The following is a 14,532-nucleotide window of genomic DNA, read 5'->3' as shown; positions in this document are numbered from 1 at the left end:
TAAAGTATAATAAAAAAAATAATAAAATATCACCACAGTAACCCATAGTGGATAAGTTTCTGAGGAGCTTCCAAACTAAGATAGCCTAGAAAAAAGGCTGAGAAATCTGCTTCCAAAAATTAGTCAATGAAATTTTGTGGATAACAACAAAACATTATTTAATATTGTGCTAGATGATGTGTCCCTCAGGTTGGAAGTCTCTCAAAATATGACTGTGGAAGAGCTGCCACCTCAGCGTAGAGTCAACCTTAATGACATGGGTGGAATAAAGTCTTTCAGACCTTCATTTGCTGTTGTGGCACAACTCAAAATGATAAGCAAAAGCTGAAAACATAGATTAATAATTGGAATGTGTGACATACAAAGTTGTCAATAATGAAATGAAACACTTGAAGGTTGATATTGTAGACGTTTGTGAACAAAAATGGACAGTATTAGCCATTTTTATATGAAAATCATACTGTCTATTATGCTGAAAATGACAACTTGAAGAAAAATGTCATTACATTCATCATCAAAAAGAAATTTCAAGACCTATCTTGAAGTACAATGCTGCCAGTGATAGGTTAATATCCACACGCCTACAAGAAGAATCAGTTAATACAACTACTATTCAAATTTATGCACGAACCACAAATGCAAAATATGAAAAATTTGAAGATTTTTTACAAACTGCTGCTGTCTGATATTGTGCAATCATGATGCATTGATAATTACTGGTGATTGATATACAAAAGTTGGCATAAAAAGGATCAGTAGCTTGAAAATAAGGCCTCAGTGATAGGAACGATGCAAGATAGAAGATCACATGATAGAATTCTGCAAGACCAATGACTTCGTCAACAGATATACTTTTTTTCAACAATAAAAACAGACTATACATATGAACCATACCAGATGGAATATGAAGACATCAAATTGACTACATCTATGGAAAGAGACATTGGAGAAGTGCAGTATTATCAATCAAGAAAAACTAGGGCCCGGCTGCAGAACAGACCATCAATTACTCATACGCAGGTTCAAGATGAAGCTGAAGAAAATCCAAGAAAGTACAAGAGAGCCAAGTTTGACATTAAATATCTCCTGCATGATTTATAGACAATCTCAAGAATAGATTTGATGCACTGAACACTAATGATGGAAGACCAGAAGAGTTGTGGGATGACATCAAGGACATTATGTATGAAGAAAGTAAAAGGTCATTAAAAAGATAGGAGAGAAAGAAAAGCCTGAAATAGATGTCATAATAGACTGAAACTTGCTCTTCTGTGCAGAGTGGCTAAAGCAAACACAAAAAATCATGAAATAAAAGAGCTGAACAGAAAATTTCAAAGGCTGGCTCAAGAAGACCATATATTATAATGAAATGTGCAAACCCCTAAAGTTAGAAAACCAAAACGGAAAAACATGATCATCATTTCTTAAGCTGAAAGTACTGGAGAGAAAATTCAAGCCTCAAACTGCTATTATGAAGGATTCTATAAGCAAAAAAAAAAAAAAAATTGAATGATGCAGAAAGCATCAAAAGAAGACAGAAGGGATACACAGAGACACTGTGCCAAAAGATACTGGTCGATATTCAACCATTTCAGGAGCTATCAAAGGATCAAGAATTAATGGTACTGAAGGAAGAAGTAAAAGCTGCTCTGAAGTCATTGGCAAAAAACAGACTCCAAGAATTTATGGAATACCAATTGAGATGATTCAACAATCAAATGCAATGCTGGAAGCACTTACTAATCTATGACAAGAAATTTGGAAGACAGCTACCTGGCCAATCAACTGGAAAGATCCATAGTTATGCTCATTCCAAAGAAAGGAGATCAAACAGAATGTAAAAATTACCAAACAGTATTAATTAATATCACATACGAACTAAATTTTGCTGAAAATAATTCAAAAATGGCTGCAGCCTTACATGGACAAGGAGCAACCAGAAATTCAAACTGGATTCAGAAGAGGACATGGAATGAAGGATATTGCTGCTGATGTCAGATGGGTCTTGCCTGAAAGCAGAGAATACCAGAAAGATGTTTACCTGTATTTTATCGACTATGTGAAGGCATTCGTCTGTATGGATGATATCAAATTATAGATAACATTGCATAGAACCCTTAATTGTGCTCATGTGGAACCTGTACATGGAGGAAGTTGTTTGAACATAACAAGGAGATACTGTGTGGTTTAAAATTAGAAAAGATGTTCAGCAGGGTTTTATCTTTTCACTTGACTTAATCTATATGCTGAACAGATAATCCAAGAACCTGGGCTATATGAAGAAGAACACAGCATCAGGAATGGAGGAAGACATTAACAACCTGAGATGTGCAGGTGACACAACCTTGCTTGACAAAAGTGAAAACGACTTGAAGCACTGACTAATAAATGTCAAAGACTATAGCTTTCAGTATGGATTACACCTGAACATAAAGAAAACAAAAATATCTACAGCTGGACCAATAAACAACATCATGATAAAAGGCAAAGAAATTGAACTTGTGAAGAATTTCATTTTTGTTGGATCAATAATCAATGCCTATGAAAGCAGCAGTCAAGAAATAAAATGATATATTGCATTGGGCAAATCTGTTACAAAAGACCTCTCTAAAGTGTTAAAAAGTAAATATGTTACTTTGATGACTAAGATGCTCTGAACCAAGTCATGGTATTTTCAGTCACCTCATATGCATGTGAAAGCTGGACAATGATTAGGGAAGATAGAAGAAATCTTACTTAATCAAATTGTGGTGTTGGAGAAGAATATTGAATATACCATGGACTGCCAGAAGAAGGAACAAATCTGTCTTAGAAGAAGTACAGCCAGGATGCTCCTTAGAAGCGAGGATGGAGAGACTTCATCTCACATACTTTGGACATGTTATTAGGAGGGACCTGTTTCTGCAGAAGGACATCATGCTTGGTAAAGTAGAGGGTTGACAAAAAAGAGGGAGACCCTCTATGAGATGGATTAACACTGACTGCAAGAGTGGGCTTAAACACAGCAATGATTGTAAGGACTGGGCAACATTTCATTCTGTTATACATTATGAGTCACCTAACAACAACAACAACAAAGAAAGAAAAACCAGAAAGATGTGAAAAAATAAACAGAGAGGTAAGAAGAAGGAAAAGAAAGAAAAAACGACTCCAAAGTAGTTCTATTACTTGTATTACAAGGAAACATGGTTCTAAAATTCCATATGAATTGCTATGAGAAGATAATAGACAAAAGAACAGATTCTTGAATTCAGATAATGTATAATCAGATGAAGAAACAGTATAAAGATAAAAACTTTAGTGATAACAGCAAAGATTAAGTGCTTGTGATATACCAGACATTACTGTCATGTTCGATACCATTATATTGTAGAATTCTTCCAACAATCCAACGAGAAATACACTGTTGTCCCCAATAAGCAAGGTAAGCACAGGCTTACTTGTGCTTACCTACTGATCTGTAGTGACCAATTTCACAGAACAGAGTGGTACAGTGGTTAAGACCTTTGCTGCTAACCAAAAGGTTGGCAGTTGGAATCCAACAGCCACTCCTTGGAAACCCTGTGGGGCACTTCTACTCTGTCCTATAGGGTTGCTATGAGTCGGAATCAACTGGACGACAACACGTATACTTTAACTAGCTAAGTGAAATGCACAGGAAGTCATTCAGATTAAATATTCCCTTAACTTATTTTCCATTGCCAAATTACCTCTGACCCCTTGCACCAAAGCCTTTAGGAAACAATTGTCCTTTTTAAACATATTACCATACACCATCAGCCCCTTTTCACAACCTGCCACCCAAATATTTTCCTTACTGAAACTTAGTTCTCAAGAATCCTGCTACCATAGCAGCCTTCTTAAAAAATACCCCTCATTCTTTCTACTATGGTCCACATATCACCAGCAGTTGCTTTCTCCTAAAATTCTACCTAACACTTGTGAATCTTACATTTTAATTCCATCATAATTTCTGCTTTTAAACTGAGGAACTTGAATTTCATACAGATGTTCCTTTCACAACTTAGCCTTACAGTTCCACATCCTAATAAATTCTAGTACCTTTGATATCTACTCCATTTCAACCATTCATCCCATATACCTAGCACACTGTCAAAATCCAGAACTGTAAAATGTTTCAAAAAATACACCATGTTCTGACCATAACATCCTATCCTTTCAAATATTTCATGTCCTGTTCGCATGATTTTTTCCCATCTCATGCTAATTTATAGTTTGTTTATTCTTCCTTATTTTTCTACCAGACATTGTATTTCCTTAATTACTTATTCTTAGGTGCATCATTTTAATGATTCTCTTGCCTGGATGGAGTTAAAATGGGGATTTAATGTATTCGTTGATATTTTCCTCAGATACTCAGAAATGCCTGGTTGCTACGAGTCAGAATCAACTCTATGGCAGTAAGCTTGGTTTTTTTTTTTTTTTTTTAGTTTAGTATCTTCCTATTGCAGGGTTCTACAATTGGGAAATAGGATTTTATTATTATTTATGTGATGCCAAATACCCCAATTGAAATAAAAATGATAAAATTGGGTAGGGAAATCAACTTAATACTGAAGACGTAAATGGGACTTCTTGCTTCCCCAAGTACAAATATTAGAATTTTTTCATCTTCTGTTCTGTACAGAAATTTAATATAATGACCAGTGTTTTCCAGCATGACTAAGGAAAAAAAAAAGGGGGTGTGGATGAAAGGCACAGAATTGGGCCTGTCCTGGGAAGCTGGACCCTAGGTCAACCCAAAAACTTAATAGAAGAGGAAAAGAAAAAGGGAGTAAACCATGGGCTTGTGCCTTTTAAATCAATGGTCCCTCCTACCATATAACAGCAAAATCCAGGTGTCTGATTACATCAAAGCACATTAGTTATTCCCTTTGTCTCGAGATGTTGGGAGGGGTGTCTAGGAAAGGAGTGGAGAATGTATATAAGCATATAGATCACACAATACTTTTTCTGGTATAGCCAATATTTTTTTTTTAAATATAAAATTCATAATTCCCATGACTGCTGAATTGGACCCAGTTGTAGCTGCACCTAAACTGTACCTGCTTCTGAATTCATTGGTTTCTCCCGGGCCTTGTCCTTCACTCAAACGAGATTTCTGCTTCTACTACCACTGCCTACTTACCCACTTCCACAAAAGTTTGGGATGCCAGCAATCATATGACAGGCAAATGGAGGGTGAGGGCAGCAAGGTACACCCTAGCACCTTCCCTACTAACTGCATATGCTGGCAGGTGAACAGGTCTCTGTGGAGTTAGGCCTTCAGGGCAGGCTCTGTGTAGCACAGGAATAGCCAGAAATCCTACTCTGAGGACAGGTTACTTATGTCTAAACTCAGATTTAGTTATTTATATTCTAAGGAATTTGTATAGATCAAATAAACTAATCCATGTAAAAGCAAAACAGTGGCTAGAGTACAGTAATCACTCAGTAAATATTACATGTTAGAACTATCTTCTTAACAACACTACTTAACAAATTTACTCACTTCTTTAATTTTTTTGCAAGAATTAAATAAGATCATCTATGAGTTAAATGATCTTCAACTAATCTGAATTTAATAAATACTAACTGCTACATTGTTGTACTATGTATTATATTATAATGAGCTACAATAAAAGATAATACTTTGGAGTCAGATAGACTTGTATTTTCTCTAAGTACTTGAATAAATTATTTAACACTGTAACTGTTTTCTTTCTTGAAAGATGGTATATCATTGCCTTCTTAATAAATGCTATCTTAACCATATCATATCAAATATCTTATATAAAATATATCATCAGTTCTGATGCATAGTAGATACTCAATAAATGACTGTTTCCTTCCCAGAGGTGACACTAATTGTTCAAATTTCTTCTAAATAATAAACTGCTAAAATATTAAACTATACAAAAGATACTCATGAATACAGATGCAAAAATAGATGATAGACAGTGATAGATACAGAGATAAGCATCGTGATTCTATGCCTGATAAAGTAGGGCTTTTTAAAGACCACTTGATCACTACTATAGAGATAAATTGTATGTTTTGTCTTTCACCTTCTATATGTACGTTCTCTTGCTTCTTTTCCTTGTCCAATGTGTCCTTCATGATCATTGACCATATAAAGTACACTCAGTGGAGTATTTTACTTTTTGAGGTAGTTTACGTATTATATAATTTCACTATTTAAACTTTAAAATTCTAAGAAGAGATATTTTAATTGGCAGAATTTTTATCACTATCATAAAAGCCTACTATGTTGTATATTATTCTCTAAAACAAATCTACTGTCATGCATTGAATTATGTCCCCCCAAAAATGTGTGTATAAATTTGGCTGGGCCATGATTCCCAGTATTGTGTGATTTTCCTATATGCTGTAAATCCTGCCTCTATGTTGTTAATGAGGGAGGATGGGAAACAGTTGTGTTAGTAAAGCGGGAGTCAATCTACAAGATTGGATTGTGTCCTGAGGCAATCTCTTGAGACATAAAAGAGATAAGCAAGCAGAGAGACTGGGAGACTTCATACCACCAAGAAAGCAGCACCAGGAGCAGAGCGCGTCCTTTGGACCTGGGTCCCTATGCAGAGAAGCTCCTAGTCCAGGGGAATGTTGATGAGAAAGCCAACAGGGAGAGAAAGCCTGAAGCCCTGAATTTGGACTTTTAGCCTACTTTACTGTGAGGAAATAAGCTTTTCTTTGTTAAAGTCATCCACTCGTCATATTTCTGTTACAGCAGCACTAGATGACTAAGACAGCTACCATACATTAATTGTTCCTCAGCATTTTCTTTTCGAGAACTTGAATGCATTCGTTAAGAGATGCCTGTGACTTTTTAGCATGTATGTAGTTAGTTGAATAAATAGCTCAATAGTTAAATAGATGTTAAATATGATGACATGTGGCTAACTGTTGCTCATTCAGTATACAAAAATGCTATGATCTTTCATGACTCTTTTGCATAGCCACACTACCACTATTATGTGGAGAGTCGTCTTTTCTGTATTGTCTTTTCCTAATATTGACTTTAATTATATAAACAGGATGCATTGTATAGGAGGGATTTTAATTCATTATGGATACGTGCTTATTTTAAAAAGTGATGATGGTATGTTTCAAAATATCATGAAAAATTATATATATATTTGTTCAATAAGAAAGACAAGGAAACATCTTTTTAATCACATTCAATATTCATAAAGCACAATTCTTCACTGATTATACACCTACTCCTCACTTATCGACTACCTCATTATCCAACATTTCACATTTCCAACAATAGTAAAAGATCTACTATCGGACTATTTTGTTCATTAAGGAAGAGCTGAGTCAAGAGGGGACGAGGAGCAGGGCAAGTTTTGTGAGAGGGAGTGAGGCCATGTGGGCTCCTGTTAGTTCATATTACTCAAGTTGGGCCAGCCCTCAGCAAGCATGGGGCAGGCAGGTAACAAGCAGGAGGCCTGGGCAACAGGGCCGTGAGGAACCGGCAGTTATCCAGAGCCGCAGGCGTCGGGTGGGGCTTGGAATTCTCTTCTTCCAAAGAGGGCTCCTGTCACCTTCACAGCCTCTGCTGGCCTCAGGTAGCCAGGCCTCACCTGCCCACAGGACCGGAAGCTGCCCCCCACCAAGGCCCTTCTTTAGGGTCTGCGAAGAAGGAAGGTGAAGATGTAAAGTGCAGAAGTCAACAAGAAGGCCTGGGGCACAGCCAGGTGATGCTGTACCCCTGCCACTCTGGAGGTGGCAGGCAACCCCCAGCCCCAACCCCTGTGGGCTAGTGGTAATGGGGAAGGGGAGCCTGCCATGCCAGGCGCATTCTGAGATGCACCAGGGGTGCCCCATATTTGGTGAGTGGGTCAGGGTACACAGGCACTGAAGATAGGGGATGTCTCCAGCTCTCGCATAAAGCAGATTTTTGCATAAGACCTGGTCTTTGGAACCTAACTATGTCAATACTTGAGGAATGGGTGTACACTAAAACAAATTACTAAATAGAGCTATCACTACTTTTTAAAAATTTTTTATTGTGCTTTAGGTGAAAGTTTACAGCTCAAGTTAATGTCTCATACAAAAATTTATACACATATTGTTATGTGACACTAGTTGCAATCCCTATAATGTGACAACACATGCCCCCTTTCCACCCCCTGTTGCTGGTGTCCAACCAAGCAGCTCCTGTCCCTTCCTGCCTTCTAATGCTGCCTCTGGACAGTAGCCACCCATTTGGTCTTGTGTATCTGTTGAACTAAGAAGCACATGTTTCATGAGTATTATTTTACGTTTTATAGCCCAGTCTAATCTTTGTCTGAGAAGTGTGTTTTGGGAATGGTTTTAGTTCTTGGTTGACAGAGCATCTGGGGGCCGTGGTTTTGAGGGTTCCTCCAGTCTCAGTCAGACTATTAAGTCTGGTCTTTTTACGTGAATTTGAGTTCTGCACCACACTTTTCTTCTGCTCCATCAGGGACTCTCCGTTGTGTTCCCTGTTAGGGTGGTCATTGGTGGTAGCTGGGCACCATCTAGTTCTTCTAGTCTCAGGCTGATGGGGTCTCTGGTTTATGTGGCCCTTTTTTCTCTTAGGTTAATATTTTCCTTGTGTCTTTGGTGTTCTTCATTTTCCTTTGCTCCAGTTGGGTTGGGAGAAGTCGATGCATCTTAGATGGCCTCTCACAAGCTTTTAAGACCCCAGACTCCACTCACCAAAGTGGGATACAGAACATTTTCTCAATAAACTTTGTTATGCTGACTGACATAGATGTATCCCAAAACCATGGTCTGCAGACTCCCCCCACCCCCCGCAACTCTGTCCTTCAAAGCGTTTGGTGGTGTTCAGGAAACTTCTTAGCTTTTGGTTTAGTCCAGTTGTGCTGACTTCCCCTGTATTATGTGTTGTCCTTCCTTTCACCTAAGATGATTCTTGTCTCCTATCTAGTTAGTGAATTCTCCTCTCCCTCCCTCTCCACCCTCATAACCATCAAAGAATATTTTCTTCTGTGTGTAAACCTTTTCTTGAGTTCTTATAATAGTGGTTTCGTACAATATTTGTCCTTTTGTGACTGACTAATATCACTCAGCATAATGCCTTCCAGATTCATCCATTGTTCTTTATTGTTCTGCAGTATTCCATTTTGTGTATGTACTATGATTTGTTTATCCATTCATCTGTTGATGGGCACCTGGGTTGTTTCCATCTTTTTGCGATTGTGAACAGTGCTGCAATGAACATGGGTGTGAGTATACCTATTTGTGTGACAGCTCTTATTTCTCTAGGATATATTCCAAGGAATGGGAGGTTGTGGAGAGATTGCAACACTTCTACATTGCTAGTGGGAATGTAAAATGGTACTATCACTTTGGAAATCAACTTGGCACATCCTTTTTTTTAAATTAAAATAACTAATCTGATGTCAGGACACATACTCAAATTATAGTTTGGGATAATAATATTCAGTGTATCTTAAATTTGGTACCTGTTTTATGAGATCTCCTATATAAATTATATTAGAGGATCTAGTTTCACCTTATTATAATTTTGAAATTAGTATGATCATAATTTATTTAACAGTTAAGTCTGATCAATTTGAATTTTTGAAAAGTTCATATAATTTAGAGAGGTGTGTGGGAGTGTATGTGTGCATGTGCATGTAATAGTATAGATATGTAGATGAATTACAGATGAAAATTGAGATTCAAATAAAAGAACATAATTAACAAAATCATTTACTATATGAGTTGTTCTTGAGGGCAGCATTTATTTTTAAAAAAATTCAGCATGATTAAAATAATTGATAATTAACTGTGTATTAAAGAGTTATCTATTGCCTGTATAAAACCATTTTATACTTCTTTTCTCAAAGGCAAGCCTTTCTTAAATGAAACACATTAGCTTCCCTGATTTTGTGGTAATTTTCCCCCTTGCCTGCATAGATTTTTGCCAACTTCTGCAGTTTGAAATTGATCAAACATGCAATCAAGGTGCATGATAATTACTGGTGATTGGAATGCAAAAGAAGAAAACAAAGAAAGAGGATCAGTAGTTGGAAAATGTAGCCCTGGTGATAGAAAGGACCCCAGAAACCCCATGTTAGACTTTTGCAAGACAAACAACTTAGTCATTGCAAATACCTTTTTTTAACAACATAAACGGCAACTCTACACTTGGAACTCGCTGGATGGAACAGAGAGGAATCCAATCGACTACATCTGTGGAAAGAGATGATGGAAAAGCTCAATATCACCAGCCAGAACAAGGCCAGGGGCTGATTTTGGAACAGACCGTCATCAGTTGCTCATACGCAATTTCAAGTTGAAGCTGAAGAAAATTAAAACAAGTCCCCAAGGGCCAAAGTACAAACTTGAGTATATCCCACCTGAACTTAGAGACCATCTCAAGAATAGATATGATGTATAGAACACTAATCACCAAAGACCAGATAAGTTATGGGATGACATCAAGGACATCACATGTGAAGAAGGTTAAAGATCATTAAAAAGACAGGAAATAAAGAAAAGACCAAAATTTATGTCAGAGGAGAAACTAAAACTTGCATTTGAACATAGAATAGCTAAAGTAAGTGGAAGAACTGATGAAATAAAAGAGCTGAACAGAAGATTTCAAAGGGTGGCATGAGAAGGCCAAGTAAAGTATTACAATGAAATGTGCAAAGACCTGGAGTCATAAAACCAAAAGGTAAGAACATGCTCAGTATTTCTCAAGCTGAAAGAACTGAAGAAAAAATTCAAGCCTTGAATTGCAATAATGAAGGATTCTCTGGGCATAATATTGAGTGGTGCAGGAAGCATCAAAAGATGATGGAAGGAATACAGAGAGTCACTGTACCAAAAAGAATTGGTCGATGTTCAACCATTTCAGGAGGTAGCTTATGATCAAGAACTGATGATACTGAAGGAAGAAGTTCAAGCTGCACTGAAGACATTAACAACAAACAAGCCTCCAGGAATTGAAGGAATACCAACTGAGACATATCAGCAAACAGATGCCTGCTAGAAGCCCTCACTCATCTGTGTTAAGAAATTTGGAAGACATATCTGGCCAACCAACTGAAAGAGATCCATATTTGGGCCCATTACAAAGAAAGGTGGTCCAACAGAATGCACAAATCATTGAACAATATCAATAATGTCACAGGCAAGTAAAATTTTTGTGGAGATAATTCAAAAAATGGTTGCAGCAGTACGTTGACAAGGAACTGCCTGAAATTCAAGCTAGATTCAGAAGACGATGTGGATGAGGGATATCATTGCTAATGTCAGCTGGATCTTCACTGAAAGCAGAGAATACCAGAAAGATATTTACCTGTGTTTTATTGACTATGCAAAGGCATTCGACTGTCTGGATCATAACAAATTATGGATAATATTGCAAAAAGTGGGAATTCCAGAACAATTAATTGTGCTCATGTGGAACCTGCACATAGATCAAGAGACAGTTGTTCCAACAGAACAAGAGGACACTTAGTGGTTTACATCAGATAAGGTGCATGGATTGTATCCTTTCCCCATACTTATTCAAACTGTATGCTGAGCAAATAATCTGAGAAGCTAGATTGAATGAAGAAGAAAGTGGCATCAGGATTGCAGGAAAACTCATTAACAACCCGTGATATGCAGATGACACAACCTTGCTTGCTGAAGTTGAAGATGACTTGAAGCATTCATTGATGAAGATCAAAGACCACAGTCTTCAGTATAGATTACACCTCAACATAAAGAAAACAAAAGTCCTCACAACTGGACCAATAAGTAACATCATGAAAAATGGAGAAAAGATTGAAGTTGTCAAGGAATTCATTTTACTTGGATCCAGAATCAACACCCATGGAAGCAGCAGTCAAGAAATCAAAGGATAGATTGCACTGGGCAAATCTGCTGCAAAAGGCCTCTTTAAAGTGCTAAAAAGCGAGAGGTAGGGCCAAGATGGCAGAGTAGTCAGATGCTTCTGGTGGACCTTCTTACAACAGACTTGAAAAAACAAGTGACTCAATTATATATGGCAATCTGGGAGCCCTGAACATCAAAGCCCGAGTTGAGGAACTGGACTGAGTGGCAGGGGGAGGAAGAGATGGTTTGGAAACAGTGAGGAGTTGCCAGACCTGACATGGTGAGAGCCTGAGCCGTTCTGGCCTGAGCAGCTCATGGGTGAGCAGTGAGGCAGGTGTCATGGATTGAATTGTGTCCCCCCAAAAATGTGTGCATCAGTTTGGCTAGGCCACGATTGCCAGTGTTGTGGTTTTCCTCTATTTTGTGATAGTAATTTTACGTTAAAGAGGATTAGGGTGGGATTGTAACACCACCCTTACCCAGGTCACATCCCTGATCCAATGTAAAGGGAGTTTCCTTAGGTTGTGTTCTGTACCACAGGATAGAGAGAGTTGGGAACCTCATACCACCAAGAAAGGGGCACTGGGAGCAAAGCATGTCCTTTGGACCCAAGGTTCCTGTGCAGAGAAGCTCCTAGTCTGGGGGAAGACTGATGACGACAAGGACCTTCCTCCAGAGCCGACAGAGAGAAAAAGCCTTCCCCTGGAGTTGACGCCCTGAATTTGGACTTCTAGCCTACTAGACTGTGAAAAAATAAATCTCTCTTTGTGAAAGCCATCCACTTGTGGTATTTTTGTTGAAGCAGCACTAGATGATTAAGACAGCAGGCAAGCAGCTGAGCTCCGGAGGCACATTTTCCTTACCGGGAGATACCCATGCCAGAGACTCTATAAAGCCGCACAGAATCAGTGAGAAGCTGCCCTCCAGGATAGATAAGTGCTTGTGTACGGCTTATCAAGGGAATCAAAAACACCCCCTTAGGGAAAAACCTCTCTCCCATTTACCTCCCCCCTCCCCGCTCTGCAGTGGGTCCCAGACCAGCTTCAGCAATTGCCGAGTCCCCTGGGCTGGAAGTAGGATCCATCACATGCCCGGAGCTATTCTCCCTGCCTTGGAGAGTGAACAAATTAACAAACGGGAAAAAATAAACTACCAGCTCCCCTAAGCCAGGAACCCAGGATAGGCACAGCTCCTTTGCCTAGGCACAGGCATAAGGGATCCATGGACTCTGAGTGCCTTTTTCCTCTGCATAGACTTGTGTGGGCCCATCTCAACAGCATAGGCCCTCATTACTGCAGTACAACAGGGTATATACCGGAACTCTAACTTCAACTGTTTCAGTTGTGAAGTGTCAGGTTCCTGACATTTGACACTGCTCTGCCCATTAAGCAGGGTCTTCCCCTACCCACATCAGGGACCTGAGGACTGGTGGCTCCACCTATGCCACCTAGCCAGCTTCAAGATAGGCCGATGAATAAGAGGTGTCCCCTAGTCCTTACAGCCAGCAGCATTAGGTGCTCATAGTCCAGCTGCAAAACCCACCCTCCTACACACTCTAGGAAACAGAGAGAAGCCTTCCTCCTGCACACTAGGGGGTGGCCATCAGCCCCCTGCCTTGCTCAGAGTGTGCCCCCCTGCTGCAGCCAGATGCCTGTGCCTACACCAATCACCCAAGTCTGTCTAGGACAGTGAGAGCCTACACCACACACTTGGTGGCTATCTACCTGGGCACATGAGCTGAATCCATACTGGAGGAGTGGGTGGACTCCTGAGCTCACATACCTAGTAACAGATCTAACCACATGGTGTCAGGACATTAGAGCTTCAAATGGAGTCTGTGGTTTATGTGGCCCTTTCTGTCTCTTGGGCTAATATTTTCCTTTTATCTTTGGTGTTCTTCATTCTCCTTTACTCCAGGTGGGTTGGGACAAATTGATGCATCTTAGATGCTGCTGGCTAGCTTTTAAGGCTCCAGACACCACTCACTAAAGTGGAATGCAGAATGTTTTCTTAGTAAACTTTGTTAAGCCAGGTGTTTTCAATTGTCTCATATGCGTGCCAAATATGGACAATGAATAAGGAAGATCAAATAATATTTGATGCCTTTGAATTACGGTGTTGGTGAAGAATATTTAATATATACGATGGACTGCAGAAGAACTAATAAGTCTTGGAAGAAATATAGCCAGAGTGCTCCTTGGAAGCAATGATGGTGAGACTCTGTCTCATGTTCTTTGGACAAGTTATCAGGAAGGACCAGTCCCTGGAGAAGGACATCATTCTTGGTAAAGTAAAGGGTCAGCCAAGAAGAGGAAAACCTTCGACGAGATGGATTGACACAGTAGCTGCAACAGTGGCTCAAACATAGCAACGATTATGAAGATGGCACAGGACTAGGTCAGTGTTTTGCTCGGTTGTATATAGGGTTACTATGAGCCAGAACCATCTGAAAGGCACCTAACAAAACATGGGAAAAAAAGGACAGTTATCTTTGAAAAATAAGTTATTATTTATACACATTGGAAGTTACATATTTATACAGCGGAATATAATTTAAGTCAGCAAAAGCAAGATTTTAACTGGATGAGAATTTTAAATTATTAATTGGTGTATTTGCCTATATATATATACATACACATATATATATACACATATACACACACACACACAGATATATATATATAT

This window comes from Trichechus manatus, unplaced genomic scaffold (assembly GCF_000243295.1).
Source record: "Trichechus manatus latirostris isolate Lorelei unplaced genomic scaffold, TriManLat1.0 scaffold00243, whole genome shotgun sequence".
Lineage (NCBI taxonomy): Eukaryota > Metazoa > Chordata > Mammalia > Sirenia > Trichechidae > Trichechus > Trichechus manatus.
This window is presented reverse-complemented; position numbering follows the sequence as displayed.